The following is a 446-nucleotide window of genomic DNA, read 5'->3' as shown; positions in this document are numbered from 1 at the left end:
GGACCCCTGAGGGACACCACTCGTCACCGGTCTCCATCCAGACATCGAGCCATTGACCACTACCCTCTGGACACAACCATCCAGCAAGTTCCTTATCCACCTAACAGTCCACCCATCAAATCCATAGCTCTCCAATTTAGAGAGAAGGATGTTGTGGGGGACCGTGTCAAAGGCTTTGCAGAAGTCCAGATAGATGACGTCTGTTGGTTTTCCCTTGTCCACTGATGCTGTCACAAGGAGTTGTTCTACACATACTTCAGAGAAGCAGCAATCTCTTATGGCTGAAAAGGGTTTTTTAAATACGGAAAGGCTGCAAAGGAAGTTTCTCCAGCAGGGCTGGATTTAGTCAGTGTTGAGCTGGAGCCCGACCTCGAGAAGCAAGGCCTGGGCCAGGCCGCAGTGGCGCGCAGCCGAACCCACGGCGAGGCGCGCCGAGCTGTGTCTCT

This window comes from Egretta garzetta, unplaced genomic scaffold (genome assembly GCF_000687185.1).
Source record: "Egretta garzetta isolate BGI_Z169 unplaced genomic scaffold, ASM68718v1 scaffold154, whole genome shotgun sequence".
NCBI lineage: Eukaryota > Metazoa > Chordata > Aves > Pelecaniformes > Ardeidae > Egretta > Egretta garzetta.
The sequence above is the reverse complement of the archived record's forward strand: the minus strand, read 5'-3'. Positions refer to the sequence as shown.